Source organism: Sinocyclocheilus grahami, unplaced genomic scaffold, assembly GCF_001515645.1.
Source record: "Sinocyclocheilus grahami isolate Dianchi unplaced genomic scaffold, SAMN03320097.WGS_v1.1 scaffold296.1, whole genome shotgun sequence".
In the NCBI taxonomy this organism is placed as follows: domain Eukaryota; kingdom Metazoa; phylum Chordata; class Actinopteri; order Cypriniformes; family Cyprinidae; genus Sinocyclocheilus; species Sinocyclocheilus grahami.
The window spans coordinates 834,277-845,354 of NW_015505475.1; the positions used below are offsets into that span (position 1 = coordinate 834,277).

Below are 11,078 nucleotides of genomic sequence, written 5' to 3' on the forward strand. Positions count from 1 at the left end.
AATTGGTAGAGGTACGGTTAAAGCTAAACTGCAGGACAGTGGCCCTCCAGTACCAAGTTTGCCCATCCCTGCTACAACTTACAAAGAGGCTTTATAAAAGATCGATTAACCCGTTAATTAAATTGATTATTATGAGAGTGTCATATACAAGATCATTAAATATATTTGTTAATATATTTAAATTATTAACAAATGTACAGTATAACAGTGAGTGATTTCAGAAAAATAAATAAAATGTACCTTTATTGGTATTTGCTGCGGTCAGCTCTGGACGATGCTCGCAGCTCGCGAACGATTTTATTATATTATTTCCCCCCTGCTCATTCGGGTGCCAACTGATAGGCACCTAAACTACACTGTAAAGAGATTTCTGTAAATGTTACAGTAGCTGGATATATTACTGTATTTTCATTTAAAGTATTATTACTGTATTGTCAGTATTAGTACTGTTCAGTTTATTTTCATTTTTTACCTGTATAAAACAATCCAATTATGGTACAGCACTGTATAGCATATTTTACAACCCCAACCCCATAAAAATCACAATAACTCATTAGCATTTGTCTTTATAATATTCTTTTTAATTGTTGACCATTTTCTATTTAAAAATACAAATCTTCATCTCTAGCATGCACTAGCTGAAAAAAGGGCATCACCACAGTCCCCTGGGGACTTTGTATCTGTAGCATGGCAAAACAGGCTTTACAGAAATAAAATGCAGTAAAAATTAGTTTGTATTGTTGTGTTCAATTTCAGTAATGTTGGCAAAACTGACAAGCTCTCTGATGAGAAACACCACCAGGGGATTCAGGCTGATGCTTTTCCTTTGCACCCTCTTTCCTGAATTCCATCTGATCTGTGACTCTGAATGGCATTTGGTGCCACCAGGGTTGATTCTCGAAATGAACCTGCAAGCACAAAAAACTTTTCAAATAAGTTTACAGAATTTGCCCCAACTGTCAGACTTTGTGCTGTATGTGCTTTGAGATTAATTAACACTATATACACTATCTGAATGCACCTAAAACGAAGGTGCATAATTGGTTGATAATCCATCACAAATTATTAAAGCTCCATTCCTTATAATGCATTCATGTAGATCAAACAGTAGAGCCAAGTTAAGTCACCATTATTTATATAGCGCTTTTTACAATGCAGAGTGTGTCTGCCTCCCAAACACTGTTAGGTAGGTTATTCCAGAGTTTGGTTGCTAAATAGGAAAAGGATCTGCTGCCCACAGTTGATTTTGATATTCTAGGTATTATTAAATAGCCAGAGTGTTGAGATCGCAGCAGATGTGAAGGACTATAATGCGATAAGATCTCACTCAAATATGGAGGCGCTAAACCATTCAGGGCTTTATAGGAAATTAGCAAGATTTTAAAATCTATACGATGTTTAATAGGGAGCCAGTGAAGTGTTGACAGAACCAGGCTAATATGGTCATACTTCTTGGTTCTAGTAAGAAGTCTACCTGCTGCATTTTGGACCAGCTAGAGTTTGTTTAAGCATGCAGAACAACCACCCAATAAAGCATTACAATAATCTAACCTTGAGGTGATGAATGCATGAATTAACGTTTCTGCATTTGCCATTGAGAGCTTAGTGTTAGATTGTGGAAATAATGGAGTTATTGGTTAATCTTCCAATCAATTCACCATCGATAGCCTTGACTTGGATAGGTGGGGTGCACATTTGTGTAGGGATTTGATATTTGGTTACGATGTCCTGGTGGATGAGATTCAGGGCACCTCCGGAGTCAATCATCGCTGTGAGGTCGAGAGAGAGACTATCAGTTCTTAAGACAACAGGGAGTGTGAATGACTTGTTGCTTAAAAGGGCAAAATGTTCAATATTTACCCGGGGATTCTTTTGAAGCTTGTGGGGGCATCCTAAACTGCGGTGGCCTGATTCACCGCAGTAAAAACACAGTCGTTGATGTCGTCTCCGTTCTCTTTCACGCTCAGATAGTCGGGACGCGTTTATTTGCATGAGTTCCTCAGGGGAAGACATTTCTACAGGGTTGGGTGTGAGATCGTTGGTTCGCCCATCTCTTCCACTTCTCCTTTTAGGAGCTTGTCTCATGAGGTTATCAATCCTGATGGTGAGTGTGACAAAATCGGAGAAGGAGGACTCCTCACCCTTGCATGCATGTTGTGCCTGAAGATCGCCGTTGAGACTTTTGTGAAACATAGCTTTTAAAGCGACATCATTCCATCCACTCTGGGCAGCGAGCGCTCTGAATTCAATGGCAAACTCAGCAGCGGAACGATTACCTTTTGTCAGATTGATGAGCTGAGTCGAAACGTCCTTTCCGCCGTGAGGATATTCAAACACTTCACGGAGATGTTGAATGAAGTACGTCACTGAATTCCTCAGGCGTGAATCCGAGTCCCAAACGGCTGCTGCCCAGTCAATAGCTCTGCCCGTCAACAGCATCATGATGAAAGCGCACTTTTTGCCCTCTGATTCGAATCTCTCTCCTTGATGATCCAGATAAACTTGTACTTGGCGAATGAAGCCCTTGCATTGCTCAGCGGTACCGTCAAATTTGTCAGGAAGAGCGAGACTTACGGTCTTAGGAGTGGGTGGAGGGAGAGATTGAATGTAGTGCGTCAGATGTTCGTTGACGGTCTGCAGCTTGGTGAGTTGTTCCTGATATTTCTGGAGCATTTCAGCTTGGTATGAGAATGCTGCTTGCAGATTCGACACTTCCGCTGGATTCATAGGAGGCGAAGTATTCTGTAACAGAGACGCTGGAGTTTGGTTAGAATTCATGAGTGGAAGTTTATTAAAGGTCAAGGCTTTAAACAGATGTCGATAATCAGGCAGAGGGTCAAAGTCAGAGAAGCAAGCAGATCGTTCGTCGCACACAAGGGCAGAAGCAGAGACAATAGTGGAGAGGCAGGCAATGAGTTCAAACACAAACATCAGTCCTATCAGGCGTCAGAACAAAAGGGGCAGAGTACAAATACCGTGAGTCAAGAAGTCAGGCAGAATCATACACAGGAAACCAATCAGGAACAGAGGAAGAATAACGCTTGGTAAGGCAGGTAAACTGGCAATTCTTCGCAATCAGCACATGGACTGGTCTCAGTTTATATGAAAGTTAAACAGGAAGTGAAAGCAGAGGAAGCAGAGGGAGTGGAGCACGGTCAGTACTCAGGCGATGGCTCCCTCTGCTGGCTTGGCGTTACACGCAGCAGAAGTTGCTTTGGATTAAAGTATCTGGCAAATGCATGAATGTAACTATAATGTAAAATCAAATGTATTTTGGGTTACCTAATTTCAATCAAATTGACAGCTGGCCATATGATGATTCTGCCCCTCATAGTCAGCATCCGTGTTTTTGCTTGGAGAAGTCTCCTGTAACAGACAGAGTCAATTCAGTTCAATTCAATTCAAGTTTATTTGACTATTCATTTAAGAGTCACAACAGCCTTTTAGCGTTATTACACTTTATGGTCTACCGTACAATAACAGAACTTAAAATAAACAACATCCATAACATTTGTTAGCCAAACTGCCTATATATTGGTAGTCCATTCCTCCACAACCCGTTCTGTGGGTAAGTGAAGAGCAGCAGCCAGTGGCTAAAGCCCTGTTCACACGGGATTAGTATTATCGGGGGACCTTGTGTGATTTAAAAATTACCCCCCACATCTGAATTTCGTGAGGCGCATTCGCACGGGATAAGCAAATCCTATGATTTTACTCGAATTTACTGACTTATCTCTCGGATATGATGTCAAGGTATTGTGTAACATCCGCTTCCTTGTTTCTCAACATGGCTGGTAAGAAGAAAACCCGGCATTGGACGTGGGAGGAGACACTGTTTAATTGATATTTGGGGTGAACCACATTACCAAAGGCAATTTGAACAAATGGTGCTCAACCACACCGTTTGGGAAACTATTAACAAAGACCTCGTCCTCGTCTGTCTATACAGGACTTTGGAGATTGGACCAAGTGTAAAGAAAAGTTGGACTACCTGCGAAGAAAGTACCGTGATAGCCTCAAAAGTAACAAAAAGACCGGATCAAACCCCATTAAATGTCCTTATTTTGATGAACTGGACACTATTCTCGGTAAGATTGATCAACATTTCCCTTCTATCGTTAGCTAACATATGCTACAGTAATTGCCAGTTTAGCAGCAACATAACGTTCCAGCGGCTAACGTAAGTCACAGTAATGTTAACGTTATGCAAACATATACGGGGAAGTCATGGCCTAATGGTTAGAGAGTCGGACTCGTAACTCAAAGGTTGAGGGTTCAAGTCTCGTACCAGCAGGGATTGTAGGTGGAGGGAGTGAATGTACAGCGCTCTCTCCCACCTTCAATACCATGACTGAGGTGCCCTTGAGCAAGGCACCGAACCCCCAACTGCTATAACTGCTAAATAAATGGCTGCCCACTGCTCCCGGTGTGTGTGTGTTCACTGCTGTGTGTGTGCACTTTGGATGGATTAAATGCAGAGCACTAATTCCAAGTTTGGGTCACCAAACTTGGCCACATGTCACGTCACTTTCACATATGATACAGTAATAGCCAGTTTAGCCACAGTGTACAGCGGCTAATGTACAGTTATATTAACTTTAGTAATGCTGCACAATTTAGGCAACCACGTGCCAATTGTTGCACGGTAGCTTTACTTTAGTTTTCTATTGTGTTTTAACAGGTTGCCGACCTATGAACAACCCCGGAGATGGATAACGAGGGGAGTTCAGATGAGGAATCTGACTGTGGTGAGTAGCCTACACTGGCCTGTACACTGCACAATACTTTAATGCTATATTGTGTTGTTAATTTATATGTTGACATTATATCTTCTCTATGTTTATATAAAGAAATAAGTCAAAAGTATTACTAGTAAATTCTTACTGAGTGAACCTGCTCGATTTCCTTTTGTATTCAGTAGGTTCATCTGAGAGCCCTGAGGATCACAACACCTCCAGGGAAGATTATGCAGAGGATGAGGCATCCAGTCAAAGCTCAGCCTCCAAAGAACCAACACCCCCTCCTCCTCCTCCTGCTGAACCCAAGCCACAAGGTGGGCTCTCATGTTGGTAAACTTTTCAATAAGGTACACAAATGTAGGTAGTTACTGAGGAGCGAAAGGATGATATGGTTAGCTGTAGATGAGACTACAATCCGTCAATGTTTTGTGAATGTAACTTTTGGCACCACTTGTTTTGACTACATAAGTGTGTCAGAGGCAACAACACTACCACACATAAGGCACCCAAGTTCAGCTGAGTGATGCACAGGTAATGAGCAGGTAATTGTATTGGAGCTCTCATAACTTGTATTGTTATTCTCAATTACAGTGATGCTTTGTTGTGTGTGCACGTTCATGTATGAAATGAATAGGCTCTGAAACAAGGCTTGTCTGGTTGATGTTGTGGTAGACGGCAATAAACCTGCATTTGCAAAATCCCAGGACAGTCTCCCTCACCCTGCTTGGGAGTAGCCTACCACCATAACAGCATAATACAAAGACCACACAACACAGCATCACTTTAATTGAGAATAAAAATAAAATGAATTATGAGAGTTCAAAAATGTCCTTTTATTAACAGATGCATCATTCAACTGAACTTTGGAACGTTGCATGGGGTAGTGACACTGTCAGGGACACAGATGTAACCAAAACAAGTGTCCCAAAGATATATTCACAAACCATTAATTGACCATTACATAGTTCTTACCAAAGATATTGAAATTTAATTTAATCACTGTAGCATTGAATGTTCCCGGTATTTAAGGGTTTTACCATCTGAATTTGCTGAAATAAATGTTTTGTTTTTGCAGCACATCGTCCGAAGAAAGGGACGAAAAACCCAGATAAGGGAGGCAATGAACAAGGGTCTGGACCGTCTCCTGCAAAACGAGAACACCCATGACTTCGACAGGGAGCGGTTTGAATGGGAGAAAGAGATGGAGAGAAACAGAATGGAGATGGAAAGGAAACGTCTTGATTTTGAAATGAAGAAGATGGAAGCTGATGAGCTGAAAAGAGCAGAAGAAAACAGGGCGTTAATGCTCCAGTTGTTTCAGTGCTTTAGTCCCACCATTCACCTTTTTCGGCCCTTATTACTACCCTTATACACCACCTCCCCAACACCTATCAGCTGAGAGCATGGACTATCCATCTACAGTCCTTGGACCCCCTGCCCCAGCAATCATATCAAGTGCACTACTACAATGACCCATCCAACTAGCGTTTTGTGCCGTACCATCTTGCAGGAAAGCATTATTTGTTCTTAGGCCTTTTAGATTTAGTGTTTACATGCAAGACAGAAGGTCTGGCAGTTCACTGTTTTATTTATTTCAATTTGCTTTGATTTATGTTTGGTTTCGGTGCATCCCTACAGAAAGCAGTATTTTGCACATTCTATGTAGGTGTAAGAATCCACCCGCCGGCCCAAAAAGTGGAGTCTAGTGGCATGGGCGAAGGTATAATGCATGAAGGTCTTTTACTTGCACTTCTGCAAAGTTCACTTAATTTATCAGGATTTAGTTTCAATTTTAGTCTAGCTCCGTGTTTAATCTGACTCCAATTTCAAGTGATCATTAAATTTAGATTGTATTCCTCATTAAGAACTGATCACAAATATCGATTATGTATTAATTTAAATATTTGATTATTCCGAACATCTGTACTTTCAATTATTCATTCATTAGGGACCCGGTATCGCACAGAGAACTTATGCCAGCTGAACTCGTCAGTTCTGATCTTAGACTGAGGGTGCAGGGTAAATATCTACCTTTAAGTTTGCCGCGTTCAGCTTTCTCCAACAAAAAACATAGTTTTTGTATATTTACGAAAACTGCAAATTACTAAGGCAGTGATAGTCAGAAATCAAAAAGGTCTCAAATTATGTGCCCCATGCTCCATTCATTGAGCCTTCTGTATGATCTATCCTGAACACAGATTTGCGGTAATACCAGACTCCACTTTAATCTACAAGAAATAATTTCAGAGTAAGTCAGAATAAAATCAAATGTAACAATTTATTATCAGTCAGGAAAATATGCATTATTCCAATTACATTGTCAATTCAAAGATATCAAATCAATACAAAACATTGAATTCTCAAAGATGAATCTAAGAGTAAAAAGTGCATACCTGACCTTGGAAAATACCAGTGGCGGGCCGTGCATTTTACACCTAGGCCTTCAGTGGCATCTTACATGAATTAATCCATCTCTTCATACCATCATAGTGATGCCACGGCTATAGAAACTATAAATATTACACAGTAACGCAGTATAACAGGGCACTACATAACAGACAGGTATCTTACTGTATGTAGCGAGAATGAATGCCATTACTAAAGAAAGAAACCCAATTAACAATAAACAAATGTGTAACAAACACATCATCTGTAGCTGAAGCATTAACCTAACAAAATGACACAAATACAGTCCATCCGATGTTCTTACAGACATTTATTCACCCAAACGCATTTATACCTTACAGATAGCATTAGTATAAAACAAATAAGGGGATTACATGTGTTTTAAAATTGACCTAACAATTTAATGTTCTCTTACTGCTATATTTCGTCTTCACGTGTCTCCCACCGGTCTGTCAGCGCACTGCAGGAGGAAAATACTGGTTAGCACAGCTTTACTAGGAAAGTGAGCAAGTAACATTAAAATAATTCATTCAAGACGATGAAGAAAAGTGTATACATGTGTTTTAACGTACGTCTGTGACTCTCATCTCCCCGCTGGTCTGCCTCTGCCAGCGGTGCTGCGGCCGGAGGAAAAGACCGGTTAATACAGCTCCACTCGGGAAACTGAGATATTCTTACGGAAACTTAAACCTGGCTTTATATCGCGCAAATAACTTCAGCATACAACGCATCAAGCGATAAAAGAGTCAAAAATGTAAATTAATCTACCATACTCTAGTGGTTTTTCATCTTCACGAGTCTTTCACAGAGCCAGTGCCGAGGAGGTGTGTGGTTGTTTTCCGCAGTCATTAGGACTACTGTTTTTAGATTTCCTAAATATAGTAGGCAAATATTTTTTCAAAATGCACTGAAAATCTAAACCTGAGGAACAGTAATAAAAGTTTTACTAAGTTTTAATAAAATTATTTACAGTGATGCTGTTTGCTAGCTAGTATGCTGACCATCCAATCAAAGGACGAGAAAATGCTGACGTTATCGTTAGCCAGCTAAATGGCCCTAATGTTGCCAACTCGAAATCTGATTGGTTAAAGCAACGGTTTCATTGTTTAAGCTAACAGACGCCTGCACTGTTGATTCTGAAGGCCTTAAGGCAGATTTCTTTGACCCTGGCAACACGATTGCTGAAATATGATTGGATAAAAGCTCTAATATAAACATACACTGCTGGAAGCAGTGCAACCAAGAGAAAAGCTATTGAAGAGAATAGACTATTGGAAATAATTTAATACACATTCATGGAAAAATATATTAAAACTAAATCAGTGATTCTCATAGTGTTTAGGCCAGCAGAGAAGGCTTTGCTGGCCCTGACGGCCCACCACTGGAAAATACATAGTATGGAGTGCAGAGACACACACCACACCCAGTAGTTGTTGTGTTTCTCAAATAAAGAGACTGTTTCTCGTGAACTCTTGCTGACTTTTAATGACAATTGTTACCACCTTATTTCACAGCTTCCCCCTGTTCCTCTACATCAGGGATCCTCAAATCTGGCCCACGAGATCTACTTTCCTGCAGAGTTTAGCTCTAACCCTAATCAAACACACCTGAGCATGCTAATCAATGTCTTCAGGATCATTGGAAAATCACAGGTAGGTGAGTTTGATCAGGGTTGGAGCTAAACTCTGCAGCGCATTGGCCCTCCAGGGCAAGATTTGAGGAACCCTGCCCTACATCGTACCCTCTTACATCATTCATCACATACTGCCCTCTAGTGGTCACAATAACAATCACATATTAAATAGTACAGTAGTGTTTTGCCACTTCGCTTATATACCCAGACCAGAACAAAGAAATCTTCAAATCAGTTGTAAAAACATAAAAGACCTTTTGGTTTGTTAGGGTCTCGTAACCCAAAAGGTCACACACCTAGTTTTGGGGATGAAAACAAATGGTTATCAAAGATCTTTATTGGAGCATCTCCCACATGAGAAGAACAGGTTTTGTTTTCATTATTCTTGCCTGTTCTGTTGATGCAAGAGTGAAACCACCTTACCAGTCGCACCTGAAGTATTTATATTGACCATACATAAAACAGCTTGAAACAATAGATTTGTGAAATTTGCATGACTGACTGAGACCTGAGGGGAAGGAGAGGGTGTGAGGAGTCAGGAACTCAGCATGGGGGGGAAGAGATGAGATGGGGCCAGTTGTTGTTCTGTGCTTTTTCTTGTAGATCCTCTCTCCAGATTAGTGAGTATTATTCTTTTATTACAGGATAGGAATCTTGAATTCAGTTTTGGTAAAATCAATCCTTACATAGGGAAAGAGGTAAAGAAAAAAACTTGAGACTCAACTTTGGCTGGACAAATTCTGAATGTGCCTTTTTTATTTTAGGAAAGCAATATTTGCACATTTATTTTTTATTTTGTAACAAAATGCTTTATTTTATATCCAAACTGTGAAAAAAGTTATATTTTATAACAATTGTATATTTGATATCCAAACACTGGAAAATTTTTTAAAAAAAGTTGAAACTGTGAATTTACAAGTTCAGAAATGAAGGATGCTCTGGACTGCAAATAAATAAATGTTTGATTTAAATTTCACGTGGGTCTTGACTGCATACTTTGGGTATGAACTTCCAAGGCTTCTCTGCACTTTACTGATTTGTGTGAATATGAGCTACCAAGACCTCCCCCGATGCGCTCTGCTGGGGAGAGAGCAGGTACATCTTGCTGCTCTGGCCCTGCCTCTGGCTGATCCAACACATCTTCCTGTGGTTCCTGGTAAGCAACTTTCTACATTTCACAGAAGTTGTGCAACACTACACAAGCAGACATAACATACTTCACATTTTGGGTTTGACAGTCATTTTTTTTCATAACACATTGCCAGCGGCCTTTGAGGTGACCAAATGCGTGTTCAACGTGGATACGAGCACGGCTCAAGGAGGCGTTGTAGGCTGCCCTGGGCCCCCTTGTTGTACCTTCCGGGAATGGCTTCATTATGTTGCTAGTCAAGCTGTAGGCAGAATCAGCCACTATCAGGACAGGTATGTCGCCCCCTTGGATGTTCCTGCTGAATGGAGGGAAAAAGGTACCATCCTCCAGCTTCCGGCACAGACGGGAACACTCAAAAATATATACATCGTGGCATTTCCCAGGCCAGCCAACATTGAAATCAAGGAAGCAGTAAGTGTGGTCTACAAGTCCTTGAAGAAGAACACTGTACCATAATTTTCTGTTATAGTAGTCGGTGGGATAGCTCGCTGGGGAAGGATTGGAATGTGAGTGACATCCAAAGCTCCAGCACACATGGGGAATCCTGTCTTCCTCTCAAATCCTGTGATGATGGCTTGGACTTCAGGGACAGTTTTTGGCCTCTTCACAAAAACCCTCCTGAGTTTGCTCAGTGCCTCACACACCTCCCAGAAGATGTTACAGGTGGTCCTGGTTCCAATACCAAACAGATTGGCAACATTGTGGAACTCAACATTACTGGCAAGCTTGTAGATGGTAACACTGCTACCCTCTTCTCTAGAGGTACTGGATCCAACATGTTGGTAATTTGGGGGTTGATGTATGGGTGCAGCTGGTCACAAAGGACATTGAAGGTCTCTTTGGGCATTCTGAAGTTTAGGTACCAATCATTCTCTTGAAAATTCTGGAGCACCTCTGTTTCCCAGAAGGAAGGGCCTCGCTCCCGTGGTGTTCTCATTGTACCATGAATTTACTATAAAAGAGAGAAGGCAGTCAGTACACATTGTCAGTTTACAGTTTTAATATTCAACACAGACATTCAATTAATTAAAATCAGGGGAAGACCTACATTTATTACAAATTGAGGTACCTAAACTACAGAAAACGTTTCACATGAGAACAGTGATGTCCTAAGTATAAAGAAATTTAAGGATGACATTTTGATTTGAAC

At 40.8% G+C, this 11,078-nt stretch overlaps 1 long non-coding RNA gene across 1 annotated transcript; it reads right to left on the bottom strand.

Annotated features, from left to right (window-relative positions):
• Positions 1–329: 329 nt before the first annotated feature.
• Positions 330–10,386, bottom strand: LOC107601020 (uncharacterized). The gene is made up of 3 exons (XR_001610873.1): positions 10,375–10,386; positions 7,580–7,583; positions 330–503 (listed from the first exon to the last, which is right to left on the bottom strand). It is a non-coding gene; the product is annotated as an uncharacterized lncRNA (long non-coding RNA).
• Between the last annotated feature and the right edge of the window lie 692 nt (positions 10,387–11,078).